The sequence below is a fragment of the Aedes albopictus genome, chromosome 2 (genome assembly GCF_035046485.1).
Source record: "Aedes albopictus strain Foshan chromosome 2, AalbF5, whole genome shotgun sequence".
In the NCBI taxonomy this organism is placed as follows: Eukaryota; Metazoa; Arthropoda; class Insecta; order Diptera; family Culicidae; genus Aedes; species Aedes albopictus.
The window spans coordinates 220,750,224-220,771,942 of NC_085137.1; the positions used below are offsets into that span (position 1 = coordinate 220,750,224).

Below are 21,719 nucleotides of genomic sequence, written 5' to 3' on the forward strand. Positions count from 1 at the left end.
CTCATAGTATAAAAGATATTGTCTGTCTATTTTCTTAGAAATTTATAAAAGGACGAGTTGAGTTTGCTTGAAATGTTTCGTTTTTCCATATTAAGATGGTATTATTCAATATAATTTTATGTGTTGATTTTTTCGTAATACTTTGTTCTGGGTACTTCTACAGTATCCTAAAACTGATTTTTAAAAATTAAAAAATGTATTTTGAAAATTTAAATAAAAGTTTTAAATAAAAAAGGTACTCGATGTTTTTTTTTACAATAAACAGAACAGAGGATCTTTCAATGCAACCATGCAATTAAAAATCCATTTTCTCCTTTTTGAGATATGACTTTTTGAAACAAAGCATTTTTTTGAAGAAAAAAGCCAATATCTTGTAAACTATGGGAGATAGAACATTGAGGTCTTTGAAAAAAATATGCATTGGTCATAGATCTAAAAGTGCTCGCAACAAAGTTTTCACGTGAAACGAATAAATTAAAAATTATTGTTGTTATTGTTATAAAACTAAATTATATGGATCACCTTAGCATTATTCTTTAAAAATATGTAAGTCAGGAACCGTAAGAGATAGAGTAATGTTTTCTTTCGGCAAACTTGTTCCAAATAAGTTCGTCTACAACTATGTAGAACATTTTGAAAACGTATATAGGACTATTAAAAAGCAGATGTTTGGATTAGCTAAACTAGAAGGACCACCCTTATTTCATAATGATGAGAAAAAAGTTCTAATAATAAGAAGAACTTTCCCAGAGACACCATGTATCTAAAACTTGAGGTTTAGGCACAAACATTTTTGTCTTCGTAAATACGGCTTTGGACCCATTATTGTGCATTGGAAAGATCGTACTCTGTTTTATTCATGGTGAAAAAACTGCGAGTAGGTACCTTTTTTGTTCGAAGCTTTTTCATTTTCATTTTTTTTTCATAGAAAAGCAGTTGCAACTCTGAAAACCGATGAGATACTTGGCGTCTTTAGCAAAATTGGGAGTTTTTGGATGCTCTTAAAAAGCTCAGAACAAAAAATTGCGAAAAAATCAACGCGTTAAATTATATTTAACTTGAGAACGCGCGACGTTGTAAAAAGTACAACACTACCGTCGTGCGGGGCTTCTTTATACACTTTTTCATGATTTTTCAACTTTATGACATTATAACTCCCAGAGTAGTAAATGGATGTTCACAATTTTTACACATAATAATTGTGAGTATGTATGTAGGATGTATGCAAAATTTGAACTAAATCCATCAAAAAGCAAAAAAGTTGCCCATACACTAATCGGACACATCTTATATAGAACCGGATGGGGGCTACTTTGGACATTTATAATTAAAACAAAACTGATGTTTAAATTCCAGGTTTATTTAGAATACTACTTTGTATCAATACTGTAGCATACTATATCATACATGATTTCAATAAATATATGCGTTTTAAGATGGATCTGTGCTACCTTTGGTATTATGAGCAGCGTGATATTGCTATATGGATGGCCTGAAAAAAGGGACCATCAATCCTTTATTTAGGTGAAACGGTCATTTATAATGTATAACAATACAAATATTCGATTGTATATGCTACGTTGATACATTTTGAATGAATTGATCAACCCTTGGAAATTTATGAACTGTAGAAACAGTGCTTACAAACCAAATGTTCTGATGCGTTGTGTATATTTTTATGATTTATTCCATGTTTTTTCGCCTCCTGACAAGCAATAAAGGGTTTGTTGGATAAACAATTTCAACCAAGTGAAGGGGAACATATTGCGTCATAATAGTCCCGAAGACATCAAACAGATTTGAACCATTTTTTGAATTAAAAAAAATCCATATTCGAAAGTGTCCAAAGTAGCCCCGCATTTCAAAAGTAACCCCGCACGACGGTATACCAAAAATCCTCGCTCGTTGTTTACAGCGCGTGTGCGGTGCAGTATCAGCAGTTTGATGGTGCGCGTTCTGAAAGGTTATACAAACACAGATTTTCATTTGGAAAACGAAACAATTCAAGCAAATTAAACTCATCTTTGTTAGATAGATCAAAGTAGTTTGGTAAATGGTCATCAATTTCATTTAAGAATCAGTATATTGAAGTTGAAGATGTCATCACCATTAAGGCACAATGTGGGTAAGATATTGTAAATTCTGTAACTTTGAGATGCTTTTACGTTACCATAAACATTTACCAGTGATTGACAAGTGATAAAATTAGAATTTTATTGACGGAAATTGGCTCAAAATCACGTTTTAAGTTGAGTCCGTCGACGGAATATAGAACGTAAATAAATTTCATCTTTTTCGACATAGGGTACGAGTACCATCAGTAATCTCACGCTCCCGTATTCATCCTGTTCGAAAAGAAACGATTACGCACCGATTGATTCTGTTCTTTTTGAGTCCACACGTGCCCACTTCTAACAAAACATACAAAATATGAAACAAAACAAACAGTGCTTCAATTCTTTGTATTTCGTTCGATGAAAATGGGAGCCACATGCTTGATAAAGGAACCATCCCATGTTCAATTTATACGCATAAAAAGCTATCCGAGCATCTCTGAGAGAATCCTGAACATTCTCCGGAAATCCTGATATCGTTTGTAAAATTCAACATGGGACAGCTTATGCTGCAAAACTCGACATGGGACAGCTTATGATGAAAATTTAAAAAAAATCATAGTAAACTGAATGTTTATGAAACTTTTTGTTCATACTTCATCAATGATAAATACCAATTGTAACGCTATGCTAATGGATTCACTTTGCACAGAAAAAAATATGTAATTAAAATTCAGCGAGAAATCATGCACATAAAGGGAATGCTAGAGCTAGTACATATTCACATGAGATATCATGTAAAATTACGTTACGTTCGTGTAAATTTCCGCCAATGGTCGCGTAACCGGTTGGAGTTCATGGCGGTTTACGCGATGGTTGGCGGAAATTTACACGATGGTAATTTAATTTTACATTATATATTATGTAAAAGTGCACTAACTCTAGCATTCCCTTTATGTGCATGATTTCTCGCTGAATTTTAATTACATATTTTTTTCTGTGTGTGTTTTATTACACGTGTCCATAGAGAAGGAAACAAGACTGAAACTTAAAACGCGTTTTTCTCAGTTTGTTGTTTTGGAACATGGGGACAACTATGCTGCATACGGCAGCACAGTTTAGAGATAATCGCGTTTAAAGTTCCTTCCTAAAGTACATTGGGCTGTAATTTTTGTTCCAGTGCACCAATCGTCATAAAATTTGAAATGTGTATTGTCCAGCTAGTATACTTTCAGATTATGTAATGGAAAAAAGTATGATTTTCTGATCAACCTTAAGGTATGTAACCCCTTAACATTCTGCCATTATAAAGCCAAATTTATTTTAAAAGTTGTACTGACATTTCATTAATTATAGTGCAAAGATACAATACCGAGCCACATAAAAGAGAATTCCCGTACGACTGATGTGCATCATGTTTAATCATCAAAACGATGAAAAGCCGTTCTCGTTTCCATCGAATCATGCCGCCGCCGATTCCTGACCGATTATGAACGGGGGATTCCCTCGCCATAGGGCGCTCATGCCGACTCACTGACTTGCTGATGCTTGGTCTTGTTGTTGATTTACCTAAGTACATACCTAGCTATTACAACTACCCAGCAGCGTAGAGATATAATTGCAACCCGTTTGTTTGTTCGTTTGTGATGACCCAAGTGCATGTTTTCCCAATTTACAAAACGATTGCATCTAAATAAATGATCCACTTGGAAACAGTTGTGCGGGAGAGAGCGAGTTGAGCTTGGTCAGCAGGAAAAAAAATGCCATGAAATTGGACATCGTAGCTCCAAGTTAAATGATGATAATAGAGGCCATAAAGTGTGGGCGGACGATGGCGATGGCGATGGCGTTCCACCTTTGTGACTTCTGTCTGCGGTTAAAAGGAATGGTTCTAATGAAAGGCTCCAATTTCTTTCATAGCTTTGTGGATGTTTGTTTTTCCTCCTGTGAAGTAGGAACAGGTAACAAGTACAAATAAACAACCCAACCCGAGTCGGACCGAGGCTAGTCAAGTGGAACGTTTTAATTTCTCATTTGCTTGCACATTCAGACCCGAGGGAGGGATGATTCCAGTATTTGCACAGTATGATTACTCGTTTGCAATTGAAACGGAACCGGATTCTTCCGGATCTATCGAACGAAACGTAGCAAACGAGTTCCGTATGGGGCTTGTTTCTAGGGGTTTTGTAGATGCAAAGATTCAATCGCATATTTGTTGAAATGAATCAAAGCGGCTGATTATCAAAATCGTAAAAGCTTAAGGGTAACTACCTACTAGTAGTTTTGAATACATTTAAGTTTCACGAATATTAGTGAAATTTGAATTGTAGTTCATAACCCTACAGTAGTAGTTGTAGTACGTTTATCAAGCTCAGAACAAATGTGAAAACAACAAAAATGAAAATCTGGAAAAATGTTGCCTGTTTGATGGCGCGCTGTACAGGCGTACCTCAATAGTACGTACACCAAAATTTAGTTAATTTTTAATCTACAAAAATGAGTTCGAATCATTAATAGACGTGTAGCAGAGCCTCCGATACTATGGATTTGTGTTATGCAGACTCCTATAACACGGATTACAGTTTTAAAATGTTGCGATATGGAAGGCATTAACGAATACGTTTGACGTAATGATTGCAGTATTCTTCGCTTTACAGATATATTTTCTGCCAGTCATAATATCTGGCATCATTATTCTGGCGTTACATCCCAACTGGGAAGGACTGCTTCTCAGCTTAGTGGTCTATAAGTACTTGCACAGGTATTAATTAAACGCTTTCTTTACCAATAGAACGTTGTAATAAAATAAAAAGGCACATGATGATTCTATTTTGTGTGGTAATATAAAAAACTAAATTTCTCGGCGAAGAATGTTCTCCAAAACATAAATCAAACCCATCAAGTTACTTATCCAAACCATTGATTTCAGTTCACTTACTTGTTATTTTTTATTTCGTTTTCCAACAATTAACTTTTTTTGCGATAATTATAAAATATTTGACAGTTTTCCATGAGATTGGAAGTTTAAACAACTTTGAATACCGTACGGCACTGCAAACCAAGGTTGCTAAGGAAAATGTTCTTAGTTTTTGACGTTTCGTGGCTTTGTTGAATTACGATTCGGATTTAAAAAAAATTGTCAGTTTTCGGATTAAAAAAAAAATCGCCAGCTTATCATGAGTGGTTTTATTTCATTCAAAATGTGGGGTATGCGTGCGAGTGCTGTTTTATAACTTGATGGTGGCATGGTGCAGCATGGTGTCTCACCTTATGGAGTTCCTTCCCAAGTAACCACGGTGCTGAAGCCTTATTGCATGCAGATATACGGTGTATTTAGTGCAATCATTACTTTACATGCAAACTTAAAGTTGATTTAAAGTGGAAGTGGGCAATTATACAATCAAATTAAGATTATACTGGTATAATCTTGAAGCAGTCGCATAATTGCCCATTTCCACTTTAAATCAACTTTAAGTTTGCATGTAAAGTAATGATTGCTCTAAATACACCCTGTATCAGCATGCAATAAGGCTTCAACACCGTGGTTACTTGGGTTCTGCGATTCCACAAGAATTCCATCCGGGAATCCTCTCGTGGTTTGTCCACAAATATGTTCCAGAGCTTTCTTCTGGGATTCCGTAAGTTCTTAATGAGATTCTTCCGGAAGTTTATTTAGGATTTTTTTCAGAAGTTCCCTCTGGGGTTTCCAGGAGTTTTCTTTCTTTTTTCATACACAGTTAGAAATAAAATGTAAATTTCAATTTATTTTCATGCACATATTTGGAGCATGAAAATAAATGTAACAATCAACCAGTGTTTAATTTTACATGACTTGAAAATTGAAAGTCATGTAAAATTCAATTACGTTTAATTTTCAACTTGTCATTTAAGATAGTGGCTAGTAAATTTACATCGTTGTTTATTTTTACAATTAACCTATTTCTAGCTACCGCTTCACAGTAGGACGAGTTCGTTGTTCAATTATCACATTTTGCAGAGGGGTGGGGGGGGGGGGCGACACAAGTTTTCTCAAACCGAAACATCCCCAAAACAGACGAAAACACAAAAAAATCTGCATAAGCCCACTGCATTTAGCTTATTTGTATGCATCATAGCGAACAAAATGTTGTACAAAGATGAAATATTGAATTATACCAACACGCCACGTACCGAAAAATGTTTTTTATATATATAAAAAATGTAGGGTAAACGTACCAATAGCGGTGCTGTTAGTAGCCACTCGTAGTAAAATTATTGTATAAAATTGATAAAACCACAAAATAAAACATCTGAAACGTTAATTGGTAGTTTTCAATTAAATTTACTAGGATGAATGTAAAAACCATCGTTTATTTCATTTTTTTTTTATAACAAATCATTTACACCAACTATAGGTACACGGTTGCTATTATGGTGCTAAAATTTAACATTTGTTCCTATAGTGGCGCATTCCATTGAATTCTTATGGGACCCACCACTATAGGTGCAAAGGAGAAAAAAAAAGAAAATAATTGTTTAAAATAGGTTATTGACCAAATCCTGTTAACAAAACTGAATTAATTTCATTAAGTATATTGCATCTGTTAAAAATGTCATTTACTAACTTTTTGATAGAAATAGTGCTAAAATGCCACTACCACCACTATTGGTACTACCTCCACTAAGGGAGCGTTTACCCTAACGTATTTTCGGTGTTGTGCCAAATCTTCCATAAACTAAGCTGAATTGTACGACCAAGTTTCAGACAATTTGGCCTACAACCAGAAACTCATCTAGACCATCTAGACACCCCATGAGCTGGAAAATCAGAATCTTAGTGTGTTGTTTCTTGAGTTCTTCCCTTGTCATATATTGGACCCTTGTATACTTGTAACCTTGGTCTCATTTGGCTTTTGTTTAACATGCTTGCTACTCAATTTTGGTTATTTGATTATTTGAACTCCAGTTTAAAAGCATCCAATCAAGTCAAGATCTCAAATGTAAACTCTCTGTTAAAACAACAATAGAAATGTGTATAATATTTAAACCTTTTAGTCAATCATTCATTAGACAAAATCCTAACCCTATAATCAGTTCGAATTCTTTATTTTTGATTGAACAGATTGAATTAAAATAAATAACATTGGAGAACATCTTTTTTTCTCCTACCGTTAACATGGACGCTCTAGAAACCGAATTCCATTTACCAAAATATGAGAATATAGGGTCTTGTACGATTTGGGCAGGTGTACCTATTTTGGGCACTTGCCGCTATAACTTAGTCAATTTCAAACCGATTGATTATAATTTTCGTATAGAGTTAGATATTGTACGTCCCTTACTCTATACAAAAATTCAAATCAATCCGTTTGAAATCGACTTAGTTATAGCGACAAGTGCCCAAAATAGGCACACCTGCCCAAGTGGTACAAGACCCTATGTGCAAAAAAGAGTATTACAATCAAAATATTAATCATTTCAATGCGGAAGAACACCGTATAACAATGATTTTTTTTTGTAATTAATTCAAAGCAAATGACAGACCATTCAGATAGTAAAAAATAGTTAATCCTATGGACAATATACGAGATTTTCGGAATGATTGTAAACATTAATGGATTTTAACAGAGTTCATTAGTTCAGAAGGCAATGCAACTTTGAATATGAGAAGATCAAATTGAATAATCTGAATCGGTTGAGATGCGAATTTAGTTTGGGGCATATGTGACTTCAATGTATTATTTCAAAAAAGGTATTGACATGAAAAAATGTTCTTTTTTATTGGCTATGAAATTTATCGAGCTTACGATTAACACAAATTTATCTTTGGGCATTTATGTATAGTTAATTCATATTATAAACAGCCCGACAGACCTGACCAAACAAAACAAATGCTGTTTAACTGCTAACGTTAAAGTTAGACAACGCAGAAATGACTTTTCTGACTTTTTGTTGCCTTTGTCCTACTCGACGTGCACCCGACTTCGACGCCACAAAAGTTATGATCTTAAGGAAGTATTCCTGGAGCAGTTCCATGAATTTTGAAACCGATTTTGTGTACATGAAATTGTGTACAAATTGGATGGCGAATAGGTCCTCTACTGCGGCAATCACATCATGAGCTCCCTCGGACAAACGTGTCCGATTTGCGTATACGTAGAATATCGTTTTATCGTTTCCGACATCTAAAAAAGAAGAAAAAATGTCATTATTACATATTGTCATTTATTTGTGTTGAAATGACGAGTACATCAAAAAGATAAAACGGAACGCACTGATTATCGACACAGTGGCAAGGATTTACAGCATTTACAGAAATGCCGAACAAACCCACATTAAAGGCCCGAGTCAGCCCCATTTAGCGACGATCTTTCTGCTCTCAATATTTTAGCGTCAAACTTTGGTCAATTCATTCACGTTCATCACCAAACTACTGCTGATACGCAAATCATAGGGGGATTAAAAGTATGGAAAACTGTTCAGATTTTTAAGGAGAGCAAAAAATGTAAATCGGGTCACTTACGCATATGATCATTACGAGTGAGATTTTCCTTTTTTTCGTTAGTTTTCTAGTGTGCCATTAATTGAATACAGTAAACGTTCGCTCGGGGGTCTCCAGTAACCCTAGTGGTTAAGGCTGTAGATCGCCAATCCGGAGACGGCGGGTTCGATTCCCGTTCCGGTCGGGAAAATTTTGGGCATAGTGTATCATTGTAATTGCCACACAATGTACAAATTCATGCAATGGCAGGCAAAGAAAGCCCATCAATTAATAACTGTGAAAGTGCTTAAAAACAAGTTGAATAGAGGCAGGCCAAGTTCCAATGCGAACGACGAGCCATTATGAAAAATAAGAAGAAGTAGACGTTCGCTTGATGGGCCCATATAGCCGAGGCGGTAAACGCACGGGTATTCAGCATGACCATGCTGAGGGTGACGGGTTCGATTCCCGGTCGGTCCAGGATCTTTTCGTAAAGGAAATTTCCTTGACTTCCTTGGGCATAGAGTATCTTCGTGCCTGCCACACGATATACGCATGCTAAATGGTCATTGGCAGAGGAAGCTCTCAGTTAATAACTGTGGAAGTGCTCATAGAACACTAAGCTGAGAAGCAGGCTTTCTCCCGGTGAGGACGTTACGCCAAGAAGGAGAAGAAGAAGAAGACGTTCGCTCGGTGCAAACGATTTAACTGCAATGCTTTTTAATTGCAAGTAGGTACGCTAAGTGAAAGAATTTTACATTTATCGCACCGCTATTCGTCAAAATGAAATGTCAATAGCGATGCGATGTTTTTCGTGTGCACTTTTGCCACAGACACACTTTTGCCACAGTCTGTGCTTTTGCTGCAATACGACGTTCTGTCAGTTGTTGCAGTTATCAAATTTCATTCGGTAAGTGAAATGTAAATATGTTGCAGTTAGCTAACGTCTACCGTATGTACAATATTCTGATTAAGAATTATTTAGTATCACCTTCACATTATATTCAAATTACACTTACCAACAGCTACCAGCACCGGTCCAGAACCGTCAATGGTGATATCGTCAATACGAGTACCAATCTATAAAAAACAAAATATAAACCAAAAGTTTCAATAACCATACAATTAAAGCACTGTAAAGATTACTTACATCCTTTTGAATGATAAAATCTCCGAAGTCTTCCCCAACAAGCGAGCATAGAAATTTCAATATATCGTAATCTGATGCTGATTTACTCAAGTGGAGCTCCGATTTGCAGGTCAGCGAGTATTGCACGAGTTTTTCCCTTTTCATCATAAAATAGCGCCGCAAGTCGGTGATGTTCACACCGGTTGCCTGCTCGAAGTGGAAATTCACCAACAATCGTCGTCGTAGAACAGGAAGCTGTGAAATCATTTGCTTTGTGTCTATTTTTTCGTCCAGTTTCCATCTAATGAAGGCCTGGGTTCAGCAGCAGCTCCTCCGTCATCAGACTTGGGTCATCGCGTACCAGAGCCGAAACCGAACTTTTGTCACATTCACTGGCAGACTTCTGCCAGTATTCTTTCAGCGTACCCGCTCTAGCATTCCGCTTCTTTTTTAAACTCGTTACGGTGTTCGTCAAAGTTGCTTGAGGGGATTTAAAGCGATTCAAATAATTATTACGATTGATCAACTTGTATTTGATATCCACATATCCTTGGCCGGCTCCGAACCCATCGTCATCGGTATAGTCCAAAGCTGGGAACTTGTCTAAGACTTGACGTGCTGCCGTTTCCATTACATCCGATCTGATTTGCGTATCGATCATTCTCAGCTGATCCACAACCGTGTTCGCTAACGTAGTCACTTCGGTCTTGGCTATGCGTATTGTTACCGGAACAGGAACCCCTCGATTGTTCCGTTTGAAGTCCTCCAACGCACGCAATCGATTGAGAAGACTATCGCCAAGCTTATCCCAATTGATCTTGAAACAACGGAACTTCATTTCGGTAGATGCGTGTTTTTTCGAGCTTTTATGTAACTGTACGCTATCGGAGGAGCCACGTTTCTCGCTTGAATTCGGGGATTGATTTTCAACATCCTCTGAGCCGCCTTGTTTGTCAGGACTTATCTTTGAAAGTTGAACACCGCCATCGTTGGTTGCTTTCGAGGAATTTCCCAATTCCGCATTTCGTTGTTCAGCCGCATGTGCTTCATTCGGAACACTAACTATTTCATCTTCGAAAGTTTCCTGAGCACTATCCGCATTGGAGGCAATAGGGTCTTGTACGTCAAGTTCATCATCCAGTAGCAGCTCTTCGTCACTGTTCAAAAATTGCACAGCAATCATTTCAGTTGCGCTCATTTGTGTGCTCGAGGGTGGTAATACATCAGCTTCGGATACGACCGACACGATTCGAGGTACAGTTACGACTTGCAACGTTGATTGATCCTGCTTCGAATCTACCACAACCGATCCTGTTACGAATACAAAAAAAAACAATAGGTTAGTAGGTTTCGGCCATACCACATAAATAAAAAGTAAGCAGTAAGTGCACTGAAGTTTTTTTTTCGATGGTAAGGCCGAAACAAATCTCATTTTATCCTTTTGTCACAGTGCTCGTTGACCCAAGCAATTAGGTAAAATCTGTTAGGATTTTTTCTGGACGACTCTAATTTCAACTTAAAATTTTAAAATTTCTTGTTTAGTTTATTGACAATGGCATACCCATTTCTAACCGGAAAAAATGTATTTATCCGTTCGTAACCGTCGCTAATTGCTGCTAACTTATTTTTTTTTAGATAAACAGGGAAATCCCTGAAGGAACTCCTGGAGGAATCCCTGAAGAAACTCTTGGAGGAATCCCTGAAGGAACTCCTGGAGGAATCCCTGAAGGAACTCCTGGAGGAATCCCTGAAGGAACTCTTGGAGGAATCCCTGAAAAAACTCCTGCAGGAATCCCTGAAGGAACTCCTGGGGGAATCCCTGAAGGAACTCTGAAGAAATTCCTTGAGAAATCCCTGAAGGAACTCTGAAGAAATTCCTTGAGAAATCCCTGAAGGAACTCCTCAAGGAATTCCAGAAGGAACTCCTGGAGGAATCCCTGAAGGAATTGCTGGAGGAATCCCTGAAGGAACTCCTGGAGGAATCCCTGAAGGAACTCCTGGAGGAATCCCTGAAGGAACTCCCGGAGGAATCCCTGAAGGAACTCCTGGAGGAATCCCTGAAAAAACTCCTGCAGGAATCCCTGAACGAACTCCTGGAGGAATCCCTGAAGGAACTCCTGGAGGAATCCCTGAAGGAACTCCTGGAGGAATCTCTGAAGGAAATCCTGAAGGAACTCTTGGAGGAATCCCTGAAGGAACTCCTGGAGGAATCCCTAAAGGAACTCTTGGAGGAATCCCTGAAAAAACTCCTGGAGGAATCCCTGAAGGAATTGCTGGAGGAATTCCTGAAATAACTCCTGGAGAAATCCCTGAAGAAGCTTCTGGAAGAATCACTGAAGGAACTCCTGGAGGAATCCCTGAAGGAACTCCTGGAGGAATCCCTGAAGGAACTCCTGGAGGAATCCCTGGAGGAATCCCTGAAGGAACTCCAGGAGGAATCCCTGAAGGAACTCCTGGAGGAATCCCTGAAGGAACTCCTGGAGGAATCCCTGAAGGAACTCCTGGAGGAATCCCTAAAGGAACTCTTGGAGGAATCCCTGAAAGAACTCCTGGAGGAATCCCTGAAGGAACTTCTGGAAGAATTCCTGAAGGTACTCCTGGAAGAATCCTTGAAGGATGTCCTGGAGGAATCCCTGAAGGAACTCCTGGAGGAATCACTGAATGAACTCCTGGAGGAATCACTGAAGGAACTCCTGGAGGCATCCATGACGGAACTCCTGGAAGAATCCCTAGAGGACCTCCTGGAAGAATCCCTGTAGGAACTCTATGCACTGGGCTGAGCTGATGCCAAAAAAAAACCTCAATACTTGGCTAAATATAGATTGACTAACATGTCGAACTTTGGCCAAAAACGTAATTGCTTCCATTGAAAGTTTTTTTTTAATTTTTTTTTTAACGGGATCGTTGACGTTAAATCAACGCTATGCGTTAACGGTCACATTGATCAACGCGCTTGAACAATCAACGTGAAATTCGTTGATCGTTACAGTTAACGTTAACGACCTAACATAACGGCGTTAATCGTTGATTAACGTTAACAACCATGGTTGAAACCGATGTCAATTATTCACAGGTTCAGGTGAACGTATATGTTTGCCTGTATTTGTCGATAAAAATATGTAAACAAACCGATCAGCTGATCGCGACGTCACGTTCGCCAGAAAATTTGTTCGCAGCTTCTGGAACGTGACGTCACCTTCGGCAACTTCGTGCGATTTCGGCTTGCCGAAGTTGGCATGACACGACTACTCCTTCAAAATTATCATATCACAAACACCACTTTGCCCGATGGGCCTAACCTGGTGAAATTTAGAACATTGGGTTGAAACGAACCAATGTACACTACCCGCCAATAATATGGAATCGTTCAAATACTCAGTATTGCAGCACCCAAAAAGTTTGGCATCATCCAAAATAAGGAGGAAAAATAGAGTAAACTTAGAACCAATTGGCTTCTTTAGTGGTGTTGAGATAATTCCATATTCTGAATCTGCATGCCAAACTGAGCCGAAATCCAAATTTTCATGAATTTTGGTGCCCGGGAACCTATTTTAAAATCAATTTGAAGTTTGTATGGGAGCGATTTATCGAATCACCCCTCGTTGCATTTTGTACTGGGCGGCGCTGTCAAACAGTTGCCCAGCTGTCAAAAGGTGATTTCGAAAAATCTCTTTGTAATTGATTTTAGGTATCAAAATAAAGTTCTAAAAATCCGAAAAAAATCATAGTGGCTCAGAAAAAGGTGCTCTTTCGTATGAAATCAAAAAATGAATACATTTTTCAAAATTTAAAAACCCAATTGGGTTGTGGGTACGAGTTGCATTTTGAAAGAGAATTAGGGGGGTCATAAATGATTTGTGCCTCAAAGACCTGAAATAATCACATTTTAGGGTGATGTCAAACTGTTTTGGGTGCTGCAATATTCAGTATGAGTGTTGCAATATGCGATTCCATTTTATGGCGGGTAGTGTATGCTTAAACTGGTGGGAACATATTGTGGAGGGACAATTTTTTTTTTGCGGGGGGTCGAATGCGATGCAAAAGATACAACAACTTTTTGGTAAACTACAATTACCACTACAATTGCTAATACCACGGAGCGATTACCCTTCATCCAAAATAAGAAGGAAGGAAGGAAAGGCTGTGGAAAGGTTTTGTATCGTAGTTATGATCAACTGCTTATAAAGCACAAGCGGGTGTCGAGGCGGAGGCGCAAGGCGCAAGGCCTTTGAGTCTTACAAGCCAGTGGTAAGTGGTAACTATGTTGCCACCATCAATTTCGTGTGCCACTCTAACCCTCGGGGTCGAAGGAGCAGTATCTTTATTTATGGCTAATTGGGGCTTGTACGGAAGGTGCCCATATAGCCGAGGCGGTAAACGCACGGGTATTCAGCATGAGCATGCTGAGGGCGACGGGTTCGATTCCCGTTCGGTCCAGGATCTTTTCGTAAAGGAAATTTCCTTGACTTCCTTGGGCATAGAGTATCTTCGTGCCTGCCACACGATATACGCATGCAAAATGGTCATTGGCAGAGGAAGCTCTTAGTTAATAACTGTGGAAGTGCTCATAGAACACTAAGCTGAGAAGCAGGCATTGTCCCAATGAGGACGTTACGCCAAGAAGAGAGAGAGTGGGGCTAGTACGGGAACAGGTAGTTGAACCTGTTACCCTTAGTATGGTTTGTCTGAACACTTGCGCGTTTATCGCTTTGACTGGACTTGGACACTTGAGGAAATTGCACCCAACACAGTAGCATAAGTTTCAACGCGGGATAAGAAAACAAGTAGACCATTTCAGTCCTCTTGTAAATTGTCCCTAGGTACATTTCCAAATTTCTGACAATTCATAAGGAATGCTGACTATAAAATCTACCAGCTATGGCGTACGTGGAGTGTTGGACTTACTTACTCAATGTTCGACGTACTACTTTGTCGGTGGTACTGTTGTGCTGTCCAATGACAAAGGGTTCATTTTTCTCTTAATGTTATCTACTTCGCCTTTTCACTTTGGACTATGCAGGAATTTTACCCACACTGAACGAAAATCCCCGCCACAAATTGAATGAAAATTGCCTCATCCGAGCCCCATGCCTAAAATCAGATGATTTTTGGATTTTTGTCATTCAAGAGCTGATCTGACAGAATCAAAACAGACGGTATGAAAATCATCCAAAGCGACCACTATGATCATACTATTCAGAATCAAAACAAATCTGTACATGGATGATTTTCATTCAAAACCCATTCAGTTTACCGGTTGAAATGAGAATGAAAATCCTTACGAAAGTATATAGACATTGTTCACTGCAGTCTACAATTTAAATTGATTTAAATTCCTAATTAAACAACTAATATTACAACCATCACAACAAGTTAGAAGGAATCTGATTTCAATTGAAGTCAATTTCGCTCGAACTCGTTGAAATGGTTGTAATATTAGTTGTTTGGAAAATAACAATAGAACAATAGAACAATATGTGAATTATTTTTTATTTGAATTTTATTGGTTTTTATTATCAGAAATCTCATTTTATATTAATACACATTATAAATATATCACCATTCTGCATCACAGTCGAACACTTTTGCACGACGCATTTTTTTCCGCAACCACTTCAACGTTGATTTTGCCATTATAAACTGTCAAAGGATGGCGCACCAACAGCAAAATGAAAAACAATCCAAAATTGAATTACTTTCAGAATGGGGAACACGCAGACAATTAGAATACAAAAAGTAAACAAGAATCCGTCATTATTGTTCAGTAAATCATTCGATCGCGATTGTCATTCAGTTTTAGGAATCACCGAATGGGCCCTGGGATTGAGCACACGATTGAATGACAATTCATATTTTGAGTTGTGGGGATTTTCATTCAGCGATTGAATGATTTTCGGTATGAAGCATAGAGGAAAATGCTTTCCGATGGTTTTTTGATGATAATCATTCACAACAAACCCCAAGCGAAAAATCATTCATTAATTGTGTTAATTTTAGTTTTATTACAGGATGATTTTGGTTCAATCGAAGGCAGTCAAATCATTCTGCTGAGAAATCATTTAAAATTCAGATTTTGCGGGTCTGTACCGCATTGAATGAAGAATCATTCTTTGTACGGCGGGCGTTTTCGTTCAGTGCACAGTAACAGGTACATCGATTCATGGACCATCTGTTAGAACATAATCCGCCATCTGTTGGTGTTGATAGCATTTTTTAATTAGCATATAATTGGTGAATTGTGTGTATTACTGACCTGATTTAAAAGCCTTTTATAATTTCAGTTAAGTTTTTCTAAAGTAACTGCTTCAACTATTAAAAATAATATTCGGTACTGAAGGTACTAAATAAAAAAAACAAAAGTTTCTCACAAGACTTTCTTGCACAACACAGAAGCTGTCACATTCTAGTGCAACATGTGCGAAGCACCTAGTTCACTTTTTAAAACCACCAACACTGAAAAACTAAAGTATTCAAATTTACTTAAATGTTGAAAAAACAATTCTAGAAGAACATTTGAAAAGGGCCTATCTGCTTTGCGTAAACAAACATGTTTTTGTCTCTGTAGGGCCTATCTACATCCACCCACGCACATCAACACCCTTATCAGAAAGAGTGTTCTTCAAGCTATCTGTTAAGGGTGTTGACGTGTTGATGTGCTTGGGCCCTGCAGCGACAGAAACATGTTTGTTTCCAAAAAGCAGATAGGCCAAGCCTTGATACGATGTCAACAACGGACTCACTCGGGGGACCAATCCACGCTAAGAAAATTTTAGAAAGACTAACAATAAGATTTACACCGGGTGAAAGTTTTCAAATTAGCTTCACATGTTTATCTATATTTTTTCATGCTTTTTTGATGATTTTTAATGCAAACTTGATTATTGAAGCATAGATAGGGTTTGGGTACTAGTAGTGGACCCCTAAGCCATCGAAATTTACTTCTGCGGCTTTTTAGCTATGTTAAGCATGTTAAGGCAGTGGATTGTTCCAAAGTTGATTTTTTTAACAAGTTTGACGTCCCCTCTTTATGTTAAGACCGTCAAACATACAACATTAATAAATTATTCCAGTGAAATGCGCATTTGAAAATAAGCATCGATGTTGCCTATTATGGACACCACCGGCGTCCATTATAGGATTATTTACAAATATCTTGGCGCCTATAGTGGACCCCCCATTTGATTTCCATGTTAGCTGTCACGCCGCCGACGGTGCCTATAGTGGACCCTCCCCGAGTGTGCGTATAGTGGACCCTTTTGAGTGTTTACATTTATTAAATAGGGTATTGGTTCCCTTATTAAGCATGTGGCTCCCATTTTCATCCTACGAAAAACAAAGGATTGAAGCGCCGTTTGCTTTGTTTCTTATTTTTGTATTTTTTGTTAGAAGTGAGCACGCATGAAAACAAAAAGAACGGAGTCAATCGGTGCCGTAATTGCTTGTTTTCGAATAGGATGAAATTGGGAGCATGAGATTACTGATGGCACACAAACCCTAGTTATAGCGCATTTAGTTCACCACTGGACTATCGCACTAGTTTTCACGAGTGCGAAAACGCTAATAAAAGTGCGCGATTGCATCAAATCAACTCGGTGTCTTCAGAGCACTTGTTCTCCATAGATTGAAGAAATAGTGCGCCGAAGACATCAAGTTGATTTGATGCAATCGCGCACTTTTATTTACGTTTTCACACTTATAAATTCGCAGTTCGCAGTCCAGTAGTGAACTAAATGCGGTATAAAATAACCGATTGTCGTCTGGGTCATTTGTTTGCTAGGAACTGCTGTGTACCAATGTAATAAATGTTCCAAGAAATGTTCCCCCGGTGGATGTTGCCTGGAAACAGTTGATTTGGGCATTTATATTTGAGTTTTTCAGAAGGACGTCCACTATAGGCGCAGGATCCACTACTAGCACACAACCCCTACATCTATTCTCGTGTCATTGAAACGAAAAGCATGTTGAAAATTTCGAAACCGTGAAATACGAATAGGAAATGTGATGGAAAATGTTTGCATCGATTTTTCTCAATGTTTACGTTCAGGGGATAGACCCTTTTCAAATGTAACGCGAGATGTGGAGAATTTTCAATCAGCTGGCTTTGACGTTTGAGTTTGTTTTGATCTTTTGAATGAGCCTCTGGTACGAATTTACCCTGTCCTGCTCACTCACACAGAACATTTGAAAACAGCGCGCGAGCACTGTGCGAGCTTTTTTCAAATTTTCTGTGGGAGGGAGTGAGCAGTAGGCCAGATTCGTGCAGAGGCTCATGATTATAATCATTCTTGATCTATTTACGTAATGCGCAATTTTTGAACGATTTCCGATACCGGATACCGCAAGTTGTTTGATTACCGTTATCTGTTCCACGGGCGCAGAAAATGAAATGAGTAGACGGAGGATTATTTTCCGATAGCTTGCAGCAACAGCGGCTTGAAATAAGGTAAGTAAAATAAGCTTAATTGCCAGTGCACAGACTTGTACAGAAGCAACAATTTGTAAATGCTTTTTGGTTGTCCACAGGGGTACATGCACAAGGCAGCTTTTCCTGGCCGTCAGAACGTGGAGTTTACGGACCTGTGCCAAGAGGGCATTATATTTATTGGCCCGCCACCTAGTGCGTTCCGGGATATTGGAATCAAGAGTCCTTCGAAGCATATTATCATGAGTGCTGATGATCAAGGTAGTTTGCGGTGGCGGTGGAAAGGATATGCAGATTGCCGAGATGGAAGCGGATTTCTTCACGGCGCTGCAGTCGGCGAGAACTGATGTTGGTGCTGGCTGCTGGAGAATGTTCGTTCGCCAAGGCATGTGGAAGTGCAGATATTTGCCGATCACCATTGAAATGCGGTTTATCTTTATGAGCAGGATTGCTCAGTTCAGAAACGCCATCAGATGATCATCAAAATAGTGCCTTCTCCGGGATTGTCGGAAGAGCTGCGGGTTCGGCTGCGGATTAAGCGACCAAGGCCGTGAATTACATCGGTGCCGGAACCGTAAAATTCAGAACTAGACAAGGAGAATTTGTTGTTCCACTTCATGGAGATGAATAGACGTCATCAGGTGAAACATCCGATTACGCAAATGATCACCGGAATGGATCTGGTTGAGTGGCAGATTATGGTTGCTTCCGGAGAAGCCCTTTCGGTGACGCAGGAGCAAATCCGCAAGACCGGCCATGCGTTCGAAGATCTAGCGAGCGGATTCCTACCAGGAGCTGGTCCGCCTCTCGGCGCCAGAGCACTGCCAAAGTGGAAACCGGTGTACGGCAAGGAGATGAAGTGTCCATGCATTACAATCAAATGATTTGGTCTTGTGGGTCGAGAAACGCCCGAGTGTCTTCCAGTTGCTGATCGGACTGTTGCGAAACTGTCAAATCGCTGGACTTCAAACGTGGACTTCCTGGTCGATTTCGCTTGCCATGGGCATTTCCAAGCGGCGGATGTTCACACCGGCTTCATCGATCAGCATATGACCACCTTGTTCCAGGTGTTAACTGTTTCCAACGAAACATTCGCCTAGATGGCACTGGCTTCGTCCTAAATGAAAATTTCAGCACCCGGAAGTCGCTGTCTCGGTTGAACCCGTTCGATCGGGAGCTGAACTTCCGACCCTATTATATTCCGAACCAAAACTTCCATCTGTAGGTGGATGAGAAAGCGCACTAGGTGTTTACCTCCACAGGCATTGAAGTTCGTGTCGATGGACGCACCTATACTTGAACGTAAATGCCACTAGAAAACCGCACGAGAACCGGTTCCTGCTGCGGACTAGCATCGATGGACACGTAGCTTGCTTCAACACGGCGATTGAAAGCGGTTCCATCGCATTGTATGATGATAGTGGCCCAAGTAGTGGCCTTACTCCCGCGAAGTAATCCAGCTCAAATTTGCACCTGTCGAAAGTGCCATGGAGGAAGCCAATGTCGGTACCGTTATCTTTCCCATACCGAGAGTGTTCGATAAGTTGTTTATTAAGCCGGGAGATTCCGTCAAATCCGATACTCCGCTGGCCGGGCTAATTGCCATGAACAAGGAACACGGCCTCAAGGCAGCCATGGACGGAGTGGTCAAGGTCGTGCCTAACGCCGAGTGATCTAACGTGCAGAAGGAGGCGTTTTGATAGCATTCGAATCGAGCTAGGGGAATAAGGAGCAGACAACTGCCGAATTGTGATACAGTTGTGCATTTACAATCAATAGTAACAGCTGTGGTAACAGGGTAACAGTGACAAATCGTGCATTTATTAGAAATATTTAGTTATTTTCTATTATAGGATAAAAAACGAGTAAAACAGTAAAAAATATGTTATGAGTACTATTAACCCTTGAACAAACAAGCACCTGCTCGAAGTTCACGATCTTCTGTATTTTTTGGATTTATTTGTGTTATTGGAAACCTTCAAGTGTATTTATCGTTTCAAGAAATTCAAAATATTTCATGGATGTATCTTATCTTTTTCTAAGGTTTAACTTACCTGAACTCTGATTCGCGTACTGTGACGAGGATGGTGTCCATGTTTCATGTTCTGCTGACAGCATTAGAAGTTGGTTTTCGAATGCGGAAAGTGCAAGGTCGGTCACTATTCTGCATCCATCAGCTTCGGTGTATACAGCTTGAAGATTCTTACAGAATGCTCCTGAACCTTTAAATTTGATAAGAATGAAGATTTTGATTATTTGATTATATTTTCTCGCCCAATACATTACTTAAGATCCCATTACTTATGTATAAACATTTGCCTAAGCTAGTCGACATCAATCCGAGGTTCGTTTTGTTTGGCCAAATATTTATCACGTGTAATGAGTTCTAAAGAAGAATTGAAGCAAATAATAATCTTACCTTGTTCTAATAAACTGGCAATGGTGGGATGAGCTGGCAGGGCCAAACGATTGATTCGGGATACATCGCATACTTTGTAGATTTTCACCTTATCTCCCATTTTTAATTATTCTTGTATTGTTTTGGATTTTACGCTGGTTTAAATTAACGGGATTGCATGTTGGATAAACAAGTATTGCTTATTCTTTTCGCAAAATACTCTCAAAGGCGCTCGATCAACAAATTCCGTTATGTTGTTAGCCACAGTTCCATGTAAATCCGAAGTGATTTCCATAAGGCCTTTTTCATGAGCATGTATAACGGATCGCTTTTGACCAAAGATTATTATTTGTTCGCTGGTTTTGTTGAAAATCAAAAGCTGAATTTGGACCACATAAAATTGCTCTCCAAATTCGTCGTGTTCGAGGAACAAGAAGTTGTCTAACTTGTATTCGTACCCACAATATGAGGCTTCTTCAGCATATATGGCTTCATAGCTGAGGAGACCATGCTTGTTGACATCCGTCTGAATTTCTACAGGCAGATCTTCATAGTTGTCTACGAATGTAGTATAAGTACGAGCTCTCTGTCAAAGCGACTATTCTGCTGCCCCAACAATGCCTGGTAAAACTGGTGTTGCTCAGCACAGAATTTCACCACATTTTTGAAATTTAAAGTGCTTCGTAGAGCTCGCTTGAAAAAACAGTGTTTTCTCTCGCAGTGCAATGTACAAAATGACATGAGAGGTCCTAGTTCCGTTATAAGTCTAGGATAGTGGTTAGTGAAGTGGTGTTTCGGCCTAAGTGGGGTGTCGAAATGGGTTTTCCTGGATTCCAAATATTCTGTTATCAGCGATCGCAAAAGGTGGATTTGTGTTTGTGAGACTACAGTTGATGTGACTATATCCGTAATGTTTTTCATTAACATTAGCATTTTAACTAATGGGTCGTTGTAGTTCACGGGTTTGTTGAGTAGTATCAATGGAAGAATTTGGACAATATGCCAGATGTCACAAGCTTTCGCTTTTATATTTTTTGATTTTCTCGTGAAATCGATTACAATTTTCGTATTTATTTTCAACTTATGGAAAACTTCATTGATTCTTCCCTGAATGTACAACGCCGATAATCGTTGCTCTTTAGAGAGACGTTTCAATATGAGAAAGAGATCGTTATTGATCCATCCTTCAAATAAGTCATGTGCTACACATGGAGCAGCCCCAAAATTGAACATCCGAAAATGTTTCAATTCATCGA

The 21,719-nt window shown here is 39.0% G+C and overlaps 1 non-coding gene and 1 pseudogene across 1 annotated transcript; one reads left to right on the forward strand and one right to left on the reverse strand.

Annotated features, from left to right (window-relative positions):
- Nucleotides 1-7,788: 7,788 nt before the first annotated feature.
- LOC109399803 (uncharacterized) lies at nucleotides 7,789-14,671 on the reverse strand. The gene is made up of 4 exons (XR_009996965.1): nucleotides 14,553-14,671; nucleotides 9,665-10,954; nucleotides 9,534-9,594; nucleotides 7,789-8,218 (listed from the first exon to the last, which is right to left on the reverse strand). It is a non-coding gene; the product is annotated as an uncharacterized LOC109399803 (transcript).
- A 3,206-nt stretch (nucleotides 14,672-17,877) lies between these two features.
- On the forward strand, nucleotides 17,878-19,765 carry LOC115263967 (methylcrotonoyl-CoA carboxylase subunit alpha, mitochondrial-like; annotated as a pseudogene).
- The last annotated feature ends 1,954 nt before the right edge of the window (nucleotides 19,766-21,719 follow it).